Source organism: Hevea brasiliensis, chromosome 2 (assembly GCF_030052815.1).
Source record: "Hevea brasiliensis isolate MT/VB/25A 57/8 chromosome 2, ASM3005281v1, whole genome shotgun sequence".
Lineage (NCBI taxonomy): Eukaryota > Viridiplantae > Streptophyta > Magnoliopsida > Malpighiales > Euphorbiaceae > Hevea > Hevea brasiliensis.
This window is the reverse complement of record NC_079494.1, coordinates 84,242,524-84,255,551: the sequence shown is the minus strand read 5'-3', so window position 1 is coordinate 84,255,551 and position 13,028 is coordinate 84,242,524.

The following is a 13,028-nucleotide window of genomic DNA, read 5'->3' as shown; positions in this document are numbered from 1 at the left end:
GTTGCAAGACTTAACCCCTCATTCTTTGTTACTTACTTACTTCCCATAATTCCCTTTCTGCACTTGACTTCCTCATTTTGCAAAAAGTGCCATCGCGGGTTTTCACTTTCCCTTTTGGCCATCTGACTAGAAGCGCCCTTCCAGGTTTTCACCTCTAGTTTTTTTTTTTTATTTTTTTATTTTTTTATTTTTGGGGACATTCCTTGCAAATCTCATAACAAAGTACATGAGGTTATCAATATTCAAATTCTAATCCTATGACAAAATTTTAACAGATTAATAGCGCATTAGATAAAGAGGTTGAAAAAGGACAATATTAAAGTGTGAGTATACGGGAAAGACAAAAGCAAAAAGACAAATGTGAAGAAAATATATTAAAATGACTTTATTATGGGTTGGAAAATAAAGGTACAGTTTCAAAGAAAAAGGGGCATAGGGATAGATCTCACAGATCTTTGTAGTTGACTTTGAAATCTCTTAACTACCATTACTTTAAATACTCCGGTAGCGAAGATTCATGCTATGGCGGTTTATTTCTTTGTTCCATGTCCCCTTCCTTATTTCTCCTTTTTCTGGCTCTAAGGACGCCCTTTCAGGTTTTCGCCCCTAGATTTTTTTTTTTTTTTTTTTTTTAGGGTACCCTTTTTGGGTTTTCACCCTTCGCTTATTTTGTTAGGGCCGTCCTTTCGGATTTTCACCCCCTTTTTATGCATAATACCTTTTGACAGTGTCAGCATTAATGGGTCTTGGAAATTCTTCACCATCCAAATGGGTCAGGATCAGGGCGTCACCAGAAAATGCTTTCTTAACCACATAGGGTCCCTCATAGGTTGGTGACCATTTACTCCGGGGATCGTTTTGATTCGGGAGCATCTTTTTTAGGACGAGATCCCCTGGTTAAAATTCACGTGGGCGGTGTGACACCCCTTACCCGTCTACAGTATAGCCGAGCAAGTTATGCCACTCAGTGTGTCGGAGCACCAATTTATATTTCTATTACAATTTATCCCTTTTAATTCATTTATTTTCAATTTTGATAAATCTTAATTTATCCGCAAATTTTATAGAAAATCCGGCAGAGTTCCGGCTGTAAATTGGAAAAATAGTTCTTCTGAACCTATTTAAAAACACTTCCAATATAATTATAACCTCAATCTCAGTCAAACCACCAACATTTTTCAACAATTTCTCAAATCAATTCAGTATCTCAAAATTCACAGTCATCTCATATCACACCCAATTCAATGAGAAATACTCATATTTATTTGTGAACATAGCTCATAGGTAATTACAGTAAAAATATGATTACATGAGTTTATAATATACATAACAAAAGTTTACAAATACAAAGGACTTAGGTAGCCCAATGTCCTACCAATGCACTGCAATTTGTGAAGTGACTTTGAACTCTGAGTGCAGATTTGAAAACTCACCCTGTATGAGGTCTACTGGACTCCCTAGCTATGTCTCCAGTACCTGCGCGTGGCAAAAGCGATGTGCTAAGCAATTCTGCTTAGTGGTGACAACATAAAATAAAATAAAATAAAATAATAACATGTATGCAGAATGTATGTTTACATTTTTGGGTAGACTTAATTTTAAATATTTATTGTAATATTATTCGATTAAAGTTTGGTAAGATTTATTAATATTGCCCGAGTAACCTATACTAGTTGGTAATTTGGATAAGCGGGTAAATCTGATCGGTACTAAGTACCTCAGACCATCACACCATCGGTCACATTGTGTCTCCTGGTGTGCAACAGAATAGCTAACAAGCTGTAATAATTATCAGGGTCAAAACCCAAGTATATTAACTCAATAAAATAGCCAAAGGCTATTATGTCACAGAATGGCATGGGAAAGCCATGAAACACAGAATGGCATGAAGCCATATGCAGTACTGCTAACAGAACCCTATTGGCATGCCAAGCTATCCAAACCAATCTTGTTAGGTATACTAGGGCATTTTACACTTTTAAGTTTTACAATTTTTGAATTTCAAGTTTTGGTGTTACTGTTCACTTCATTAGTCAACCAACATATTGACTTTTGCATAGACAATGGGTACATTAGTTTTAATACTCTCAACATACTACATTTTGCATTCAAAATTTGTTGGTATTGGTTGCCAATACCATTTCTAAGCTTAAAGTTAATTGAGTAGAAATTTCAGTTTTCATACCTTATATTTACTATTCCATTGGTCATTTCTACAGTGGGAATTTGGAAAAATGATCAACATGAAAGTTGTTCCTTATTTGGTCTAATTGAATTTCCTTTTTTGAATCACTCCATTTGGAGTTTTATAGCTTAAGTTATGGTCCAAAAACCAAAGCTAGCCGGATTGAAATTTTTCTGGACTGACCATATCTACAGTGCAATGAACAGTGACTACAACTCCCTTGTTGGATAGGTTCTGGTCATACTTTGGGGTAGGTTTCTTCATAAAAGTTGTTGATCTATATCTCAGCTTGTTTCTGGTAAAATTTCAGGTCAATTGGACCTTTCTATATTGAGTTATGGCCAAATGAACAATCACTGTTCATTTGGTCATTTTGCAGAAACAGACTGCAGGTCACCCAGATTGGTGCAAGCTTTTGGTCCACTTGGTTTGGTCTTATGGGCATGGTTTATTCACCAAAGTTGTGCCATTATGTGTCTAGTTTCATGTCCAACTGGCCAAACACCAATTGAACCTCTACAATTCAAGTTATGGCTGCCCAAACCTGCTGGACTCATGTCCAATTCTGCAGGTCACCTAGGGCAGCCACACCAAGCCCAAATCCCATCACTCAACACACTTTATTTTTGGTTTAAACAGAACTAAATGGTCACTAATTGACCATTAATATCCACTTTCATCATCACATGGTCAAAGTCCCATTTCTCCACCCCAAACCCTAACTCACACATTACCATTCATGCATTTTCATTGCATTTCTTCAATCCACTTATAAAATACACATTAAGGGCAGCCATAATAACCTTTTAACTTCATTAAAATCATCACAAAAAAACCCTAACCATGGAAGCCAAAAATTTAGGATTTACATACAATTGGTATTCAATAATTTTTCTTTGTAATTTACACTCATTTATACTTACTCAACATAAATTTGAAGAGAAACATAAGTTTAAGTCACTAACCTCTTAGGAAGCTAATCCAAAGCTTGTAAGAACTCTTTCTTTTTAATTCTTTTTGCTCCCAAAAGAATCTCCAAGATGCAAGAACACTTTTTTGTATTGGGAGTTTAGGCTTTAGTTGGGTAGAAGTTGGTGAAATCAAGCTTGAAAAAAGCTTGAAAATGGTGGCTATGGTGGAGGCTTACGGCAAGGAAGAAGGAAGAAATGAGAAATCTGGTTTTTCTCTCATTTTTCAGCCCATTTGTCTCTTTTAAATATAGTTATGCCATGTGTCAACATTGGGTTGGGTGGGAGAACTTTAATGACATCATTATGATGTCATAAGTCCATTTTCCTTCATTTTCTCTTCATTTCTTGACTATTTAATTGTAATTAAATTTTTAACAACATTTATTCATATTTTATGTTATATAAATTATTTATTTAACTGGACAAGTCGGCCAAAAATCACCTCTGAAGGTGAAATGACCAAAATGCCCTCCGTTTGGCTCAACGGGCCAAAATTGTCTATACCGATTGAAAAATTTTTCTAAGTATTTTCTTGGCATTCTAATGCCATAGAAACCTCAATGACCCTTCTCTGGAGTCGCAAAAATTATTTTATGAATTTTCCCCTAGTTCTAGGGCTCCTAGTTGCGAGAACCGCAATTTCCTACTACGTTACCCATCACTTGGGCACCGGCTCATTTAACTTGGTTGTATTTTATTTCTAAAATTTTTTCTAAATTTTTCTTATTAATATTTGAGTTAATTATGGTTTATCACTTTAGTTTAAATATTTTTCCGGACGTTCTAGCTGTCCGGACCGACACTGGTCACTGGAACAGTAAACTGTACGAACTAGCTAAAGAGAGGATGTTACAGGCGGACACCTTTGTCAAAATGCCCTGGCCATTCTTCTCTGATATAACTTCCCATGACATGTTGCTGCTAGCCTTTTCTCATCTAGCAAATTTAATTGGTCCAACCTTGACTGGATCCACTCCGACTCATCAATCCCTGATTCCTTCAGAATCCTTAGGGAAGGGATTTCGACCTCAATAGGCAGTACAGCTTCCATCTCGTAAACCAGTGAGTATGGGATTGCCCCAGTTGATGTCCTTACAGAAGTCTGGTATGCGTGGAGGGTGTAGGGAAGCATATCATGCCAATCTCTATAAGTGACCGTCATTTTTCGGATTATTCTCTTGAGATTTTTGTTTGCGGCTTTCACAGCTCCGTTCATCTGGGGACGGTACGGGGAGGAATTGAGATGCCGAATCCTGTATTGATCACATAACCTCTGGAACTTCGAACCATTCAATTTCTTGGCATTGTCAGTGATGATTTCTCTGGGGAGGCCATGTCAGCAGATGACATTATTTCTGAGGAACTTGAGAAATGTGTTCTGCGTGATATGGGCATATGATGTCGCTTCGATCCATTTAGAAAAATAGTCGATAGCTACCAAGATAAATCTATGCCCGTTGGATGCCTTAGGGTTGATGGGACCAATTACATCGATGCCCCACATTGCGAAAGGCCATGGTGAGACGAGGTTGAACAAATGGTGAGGCGGAACATTTATCGGATCCGCATAGATCTGACACTTATGGCACTTCCGAAAGTACTCGATGCAATCCTTTTCCATAGTAGTCCAAAAATATCCCTGTCTCATGATTTTCTTAGCCATCATATGCCCATTGGCATGGGTTGCACAATTTCCCTCATGAGTCTTTAAAAGGATCCTCTTTGCTTCTTTTGCGTCCACACATCTCAACAACTCACCGTTGGAGCTCCTTTTGTATAGAATATCTCCCCTGGGGAAGTATCCCAAAGCTAATCTCCGGATCATTCTCCTTTCGTTTCTGCTTGCCCCTGGGGGGAATTCTCTGGTTCTGATGTAGACCAGGATGTCATGATACCAATGTTTACCATCAGGTTCTTTCTCGATCATGAAGCAGTATGCCGGCTCACTCCTTGCTTTAATCTTTAATAACTGAGTCGTCTGCCCTTCTTCCATTTGAGCCATAACAGCCAGGGTAGCTAAGGCATCTGCAAATTGATTCTTGTCTCGACTGAGATGAGTGAAAGAGATTTGTTCAAATTTCTTAATCAGCTCCAGTAAGTACTTCTGATATGGGATTAACTTCGGATCCTTAGTTTGCCATTCTCCCTTGACTTGATAAATGATCAGGGCTGAATCTCCATATACCTCTAACTTCCTGACTTTCATTTCGATGGCAGCCTGTAAACCCATCACACAGGCTTCGTATTCTGCAACGTTGTCGGTGCAGTCAAACCTCAATTTGATAGCTATCGGGAGGTGTTTCCCATCCGGGGATACCAACATAGCCCCGATTCCATTACCGGACAAATTGACAGCCCTGTCAAAATACATTTCCCATACATCCTTTGATTCTTTTTCCTCGTTTTCCACTTCATTAACATGCTCATCAGGGAATTCAAAATCCAAGGCTTCATAATCTTGGATAGGGTTCTCCGCTAGGAGATCAGCGATTATGCTTCCTTTTACTGCCTTCCGGGTCATATAGACAATATCGTATTGGGAGAGTATGAACTGCCATTTTGCGATCCTTCCCAGCATAAATGGGCTTTCGAATACATACTTAATAGGATTAATCCTAGAGATGAGCCATGTCTTATGATTCAACATGTAGTGTTTAAGCCGATTTGCTGTCCAGGCCAACGCGCAGCAAGTTTTCTCTACGAAAGAGTACCTTGACTCAAAATCATTGAACTTCTTGCTTAGGTAATAAATAGCCCTCTCCTTTCGACCGGTATCATCATGCTGCCCCAAAACACATCCCATTGAGCTTTGTTAGACTGCCATGTACAGAATCAATGGCCTTCCCGCCATCGGAGGAACCAACACTGGTGGGTTTGACAGGTACCGCTTGATTTTCTCGAAAGCCTCTTGGCAAACTGAATCCCATTAAGTGGTATTATTCTTTCGGAGTAGTCTAAAGATAGGCTCGGCTTTAGCAGTGAGGTTGGAAATAAATCTCGAGATGTAGTTCAAGTTTCCCAGGAAACTACGCACCTCCCTTTCTGTTTTTGGGGATGGCATCTCTTGAATAGCTTGAACTTTGTCTGGAACTACTTCTATTCCCTTCTCACTCACTACGAATCCCAATAACTTCCCAGATCGAGCTTCGAATAAGCATTTAGAAAGGTTCAGCTTCAGCTAATATTTTCTGAGTCTCTCAAATACTTTCCTCAGCACCTGCACATGGCTTTCTCTTCCCCTGGATTTGATGATCATATCATCCACGTACACCTCCACTTCTTTATGCATCATATCGTGGAATAATGTGACCATAGCACGTTGGTAGGTAGCGCCAGCATTCTTTAACCCGAAAGGCATGACCCGATAAGAAAATACCCCCCATTGAGTGATAAAAGTAGTTTTTTCCTTATCTTCCTCATCCATTGAGATTTGGTTGTACCCAGATGCCCCATCGATACACGAACATCTGCCCAATCCCGCAGCATTGTCTACTAACACATCTATGTGTGGGAGAGGGAAATCATCTTTCAAGCTTGCTTTATTAAGATCCCAGTAATCAACGCACACCTTGACTCTCCCATCCTTCTTCATTACCGGGACAACGTTAGCTATCCATTGGAGATATTTGACTACTTCTAGAAACCCAGCATCATATTGCTTTTTGACTTCATCCCTAACCTTGAGAAGTGTGTCAGGGTTCATTCTTCTTAGTTTCTGCTTTACCAGGATTGTCCCCGGAATTAAGGGAATTTTGTGCATCACTGTATGAGGGTCCACACCAGTCATATCATCATAGCTCCATGAAAACACGTCTAGGAATTCTTTGAGCAAACTGACCATAACTTCTAATTCTTCACTCTCCATAACCTTAAGTTCCCTTTTCACTTCTTCCGTGCCTAAATTTATGGTGTGCGTTTCGTCCCCACAAGGCATAGGGAAGGTTCATCTCTTTCATCCCCTTCTTCTGCGAGTTCCACCTCAGAATCAGTTGAAGTAATGGCAGTTATGGGGATTTCAAAATTAACCAGAGGAATTTCTGAGTCTATTGAATTATTAGGCGTTAATTGATGAATGGTCCTGAAGAAATGAAAGTGGAATATATTACAAAAATGGAAAAACAAGAGAATTGGATGTAATAATGCACTATTAATCCATTAATATTTGCATAATAAGAAAAGGGTCCATTTACAGTATTACACTTGTCACCATGGACAAAATGATCAAGTGTTGATAACCAAAAGTACTTTACTCGAAATTGAGTACAGGAATGTCCTCTGCCGTCCAGTTGTCCAGTTCTTGCCCTTCAGCCATTGGCGAGACTAGAGCTTCATACAAGGAATCGAGATGGATGACATCGATGGATGGTTCATCAGGTGATTCTTCAACTTCTGCCGGATTTTCAATGACCGGCTTGGTGAAGACCTCTGTGATTCTCGGGACTACCTTCACTTTCCCGATTATTCGATCAAATCTTTGATCCCGAAGCATACTTCTCATCCAGAATCGTCCATCCATGAGGGCGTCTTCCTCATAACCCAAACCGCAACATCCGACCTTCTGGATAGCCGGTATAGGTTCGACAATCCCTTGCAATGTGGCGCCTAACCCCTTGCCCTTTTTATAACCGCTCTTGAGCATCACCTTGGCGACCATAGCTGTGGCCTGTTCTTTTCTTGAAGTGGTTTCTTGCAATTCAAGGGCCTGGAAAGAGCTTTCCAAAGATTCCTTGGCTGCTTCCACATAAGGAAGTGATTGCGGCTTGGTGACCAACATGGCTTCCTCCCCTTTCACAATGATGATTTTACCGTCCATAATGTATTTGATCTTCTGGTGCAAAGTCGAAGGGACGGCATTTGCTGAATGGATCCAAGGCCTTCCCAGCAACATAGTGTATGCGGGCTCAATGTTCATCACTTGGAATGTGACGTTGAAAGTGCATGCGCCAATTTGGAGTGGCAAGTCAATGTCTCCCAGTACCTCTCTCCTTGTGCCTTCAAAAGCTCTTACCACCATAGCACTTTAACGCATGTTCGACCGGTCGAATGGTAGCCTAGCCAAGGTGGCGTTAGGCAGTACGTTGAGCACAGATCCATTGTCAATAAGGACCTTAGCAACTATGCAACCTTTACATTTCACTGTCACATGCAGAGCCTTAGTGTGCGTTAAGCTTGCCGGGTCTATCTCTTCTTCTGAAAAAGTGACAAAGCTGGATGCCTGAATTTGTCCCACTGTCTTTTTGAACTACCTCGGTGTGATGTCGGGGTTCACGAAGGCCTGATCCAGAATTTTCTGCAGGGCTTAACGGTGCACCTCTGAGCTCAGAATTAGGGATAATAGTGAAATTCGAGCAGGTGTCCTTCTTAACTGTTCCACCACATCGTGCTCACTTTGCTTCATTATTTGAAGCAACAGTTCTTCCTATTCTTTTAGTTCCAGGGGTTCTTCTTTTCCCGCATTCTCAGCCTCCTCTTCCGTATTTTCGCGTGGCTCTCCCATTTTTACTTTTCCTCTCTTCTTTTCCTTTTTTTCATTCCCGTAACATCTCCCACTTCGGGTTATAAACTCAATTTCTAGCTCAAGTGGGGAGGATCTTGTGGTAGTGATGGGCTGGGGGTTTGATTAGGGAGTAGCATTGCTAGGAGGTCCGGCATAAGTCATCTTGAAGTGCTCATGAGGAGTGAAACATGGTTTAGGAGGGGCTGAAGGTGAAGCAAGGCTAGGAGCCGGCGTATTGCTCAATGCTCCTTGGGTGAAGACTTGGAAATTATAGTTCCAAGGTACAGCATAGGTGTTTATGGCTGGGAGCTGGGATGGGGTTCGGATGATTGTTACTGGTGGTGACGATGCTGGGGTTGAGAAGGTGATTTTGTGATTAGAGGTGGAGGTATTTTGGCCGAGTCAGGCTGTGTTTACTCCGCCCTCCATCTTCGACCTTGCTTGGCATCTCAGAACATTGAGGGACAGTAAGTTCTGGACCTCTTGTTTGAACTCCCCATAATTTTGCAGCTCATGGTCAGCCGCTCTCCCGTGATAGGAGCATCCCACATTATCTTCAAGCTCTGTCATTTGGGGGTGGAGGTAACCTTCCCTCACTGCCATTGTCAAAATTTCCTCAAAGTGAGGAATCAGTTGATCTATTTCTAAGGTTGACCCTTCTCCTTCTGAATCTATCATATTCACGCCATTTCCCGTATTATGATTGGGCAATGGGTTTGAGAGAACATTGGGGAGGGAACCATTCCCTTCGATTTTTAGCCATCCGTTTATGATTAGGGCGTGCACTCTCCCTCTTAGTGCCCCTCAGTTATCGGTTGAGTGCCCATGTGCCCCTTCATGATACTCATGCCGGGCAGTGGCATCATACCACCTGGGATATGGTGGCTGAATTAGGTCAATGGGAATCGAAATTATTTGATTTATACCAAAGAGGTATCGGTATATTTCACTAAGTGGCAGGGGAAGAGGTGGATCAGGATTTCTTTGTGGTCTCGGGTTATTTTGAGGTGTTTTGGGTTGAGTGGGTTGAGGAGGTGGTCTGGGCAGGTAAGTTGTCGGTGGTTGATACTGTGGGCGTGGGTGAGGATAATTTGGGAAAGGGGGAGGAATGTTTGCAATGGTTTGGCCATGAGAGGGAGGATATGGCCGGTAGTTATTTGGAGGTAATGAAGATTAGGTGTTCTGTCGGGTGATGGAATGTACATCACCCTCTTTCTTCTTGTCAAAACTAGCAATTTTCTTTGCAGGATTCTCAGTCAACTCCTGCAGTCGTCCCATCCTTAGGTTAGCTTCTATCCTCTCACCAGCCTGGATGATGTCTAAGAAGCTATTGGAGGTATTCCCGATCATCAGATTGAAGTAAGGAGCCTTCAACGTCTCAATGAACAAAGAGCATAGTTCATTGTCAGTCACTGGAGGATACACTTCTGTGGCCTTCTCCCTCATCTTTGGGCGTATTCTTTGAAGCTTTCCCTGTCTCTCTGCACCAGGTTTTGGAGGTTTCTCCTTGTGAGGGAATTTATACTACTTTAAGAAGGCATCGGCCAAATCTTTCCAGGAGCGCAATTTGCTCCTGTCCATCTGAATACACCATCTCAGGGCTGCCCCAGAGAGACTCTCGTGGAAGAAGTGGACTAGAAGTCTGTCATCTTCTGTCAGGGCGGACATTTTAGCAATATAGATGGCCAGGTGAATACGGGGGTCTGAGTTCCCGGTGTATTTGTCGAAGTCCGGGATTTTGAACTTGGGCGGCACCACCACATCTGGCACCAATCTCAGTGACGCCACATCGACTGAACCATACATGTTCTATCCCTCTATTGCTTTTAATCTCTCTTCTAGAGCAGATAGCTTCTCATTTTCTCTTGTTTTATTTTCTCCTCCTACTGCATGAAATACTCCCCCAATCGGGAGATGAGAGGTGGAATGGACCGAAGGGATCAGTATTGAAGGGCATGGGTTGGCATTTGGGACAGTCGGGTAATGGGAGAAAGGTGGGTCATTATTCAGGGAGGCCAGATTGACGGTGATTGTAGGATCCGGGATAGGTGGCTGAAAGGTGAAAGAGGTTTATATCAACCATTGTAGGTGGTGGGGGAGGTACTGGTAAGTTAGGTTCTGAGGCAGGCTTATTATGGGACATTTCCCTCATTAGTCTCATGAGTTCTGAGACTTGGTCTTTCAGCTCGGACACTTGTCCTTGCAGGTTCTGAACTTGTTCCTGGTCTTCCATTATCTTCTTTGTTCGTGATCGTGTTAAGTACACTCATCTTGTTCGTGATCGTGTTAAGTACACTCGTCTTGGTAGAACCGCTTGTTTGGTCAGACTGGCTTTGCTTGTAGCAATGTTGAAGCAATGTTGATTTTCTGTAGGGAGTAAAAAAAATTTTAATGAATTTCAAATTTTGTAAAAAAAAGGTAATTAAAGGTCCTGGTTTGGACAAAGGATACAGTGGCATTTGAGTGCCAAGAATGAAACCTGCAGAAGAATAATCGCATCAATTTTATCATGGCATCGTTCGATAGTCTGACGGTGAATGACTGGATTGAACACGCCTCTATGGTACCTGTTCATATGTCGCATCCAACTTTTTGCATAACCCTAACGAGGGGGTACCTACGGGAGTCATACTATTCATTCACAATTTTGCTAAACAGTGGCCCAAAGTTGTTCCATTAATCGAATAATTCATACATGGCATTCTTTACATTGGCCTAGGCTCAGGAAAATTCTTTATAATGTAATGACATTTCCTGAGATATTCATAAAGCCTTTCTTCTTGTCTAGCGGGGTTGAATATCTTCAGGGCATATTCAGATTCAGGTAAGAGTTCTTATTTCCCCTGTGCTATCATTCTCTCCAGCTGGTTAACATTTTCTTTTAGCTCTTGATGGAGAGTATCTTGTCTTTCTTTCTCCTTCCTTTCTTTAGCACATTCTCTCAAGCTATCATTGATAAGTTGTGCTTACTTCTTTATTTCAACCTTCTTCTTTTTTGCTTCTTGTTTATGTTCTTCCATGAGTATGTCTTGGTATTCTACTTTCTCTTAGAGCTTGTTATTCTGTACTTCTACTTCTTTTATTGTAGCTTTGAGAGAGATCTTTTCCTTTTCCCACCTCATTCCTTGTTCCTCAAACTCTACCCTTTCAGCCGTTGCTTCATCCCTTAGCCTTTTTACTTTCCTTTTGAGGATCCTCTGCTGGTTCTCCAACTGTCTTATTCGTTCTTGTAATTGCGAGTTTTCGGTATTTGCCCTTTGTAGAGAGTCGGCTAAGCGAGCGCTAGCTTCCCTTGAAAGGATGTTTTGACGGAGGTCGCTGCCTTCGAATTTTGTTGGATCTGCAGTTAGGTGTCCTTGATCCCTGCCAGCCCTCCATTTAAGATAATCATTCGTGACACTCGGACCTTTAGGCGACCTTTCCCTCATAGTGATGTTTTCCTAAGATTTGCGAGCTATTTTCAATTCTTCTTCATTATTGAGCTCATAGTAGAAATGACCTCGGTGGCTTTCTTCAATCTTGATTTCGGACTGGGTTGAGCCGAACTGTCTCATTACTAATGTTGGAGTGTAACTTGCATATCCGGTCACTCCGATTAGGGATACTGATTGATTATCCCCCGTGCTAATCAAAATGGGTTGACCCGACATCCATAATTTCCTCCAACAGTAGTCATGGCTGTTGAAGCTCAGAATCCGTTCTTGCCACTGCGACTGATCCTTCGGGCTGATTACTAATCTGGTCATATTCTCGATGAGAGGCTGGTCAAGGTACCAAGTCAACCCCTTTGTCTTTACGGGGCACATGTGACTAATGATCCAAAGGTATAACAATTGAGAATAGCACTTGATGGACCCCTTGCCTTGCTGTCTGCAGTAAGTAAGGGTTAATAAAGTCTTCGCAAGAATTGCCGGTACTGGATTAACCTTCTGTTTTTCTACTGCCCAAAACATCTCCACCACGCTGCATGTTATAATTTTGGAAGGCCCCGGAAATAAGATCAGGCCATATATCCTCAAAGCAAGTACCAATGAAGCCAGCTTCCACTATTCATCCTGGATGTATTGATCCAACCACTTCTTGAGGTAAGTCCAATACCAACCATGAGTGTTTCCTTTGACAGTTTCCCTCGCCTTTGCTTCTTCCAGGGGAATCCCCAACATATGTGCGAATCGTTTCCAGGTCTGCCTATGCTCGAGATGTAGGTAGATCTGATTCTGTGTCGCATAAGGAATTTCTAGCAGGACCTGATATTCTTCCATAGTGGGGGTAGTATCGATATCATTAAAGGAGAACACCCTATACTTGGGATTCCAAACTGATAGCATAGCCTTTAATGCCGAAACTTGTACTTTGACTCATATCAAGGTCGCAA